Source organism: Myotis brandtii, unplaced genomic scaffold (assembly GCF_000412655.1).
Source record: "Myotis brandtii unplaced genomic scaffold, ASM41265v1 scaffold940, whole genome shotgun sequence".
NCBI lineage: Eukaryota > Metazoa > Chordata > Mammalia > Chiroptera > Vespertilionidae > Myotis > Myotis brandtii.
In genome coordinates this window covers 517794-518144 of record NW_005371877.1, presented here as the reverse complement: position 1 = coordinate 518144, position 351 = coordinate 517794, and positions in this window count along the sequence as shown.

Below are 351 nucleotides of genomic sequence, written 5' to 3'. Positions count from 1 at the left end.
CCAGGGGCACCCCAGCCATGCGGGGTCGGATGGATTTGATGAACAAACGGGCATTGTTGGCGCTACGCAGAGGGGTGATTGCAGCTCTCTCGAGGTTGGCGGGGCCAGGGGACCCCATTCTGGTCCCCCAACATTTAAGGGCCCCAAACAAGTCCATTCCATTACCCCAGTTTGGAGGGATTTAGACGCAGAAAGGTAGTGATTACAATGAGATGGCGACCTGGGACTGCTGGGGGCAGAAATCGGGCAGCCCAGCCAGGACACAGACGGACGAAAGGGCCAGGGTCCCTGTGCTCAACCCCCACTGGGGACCTCAGGCCTTTTCAACGCGAGTGGGTGCAGTGGCGGGGG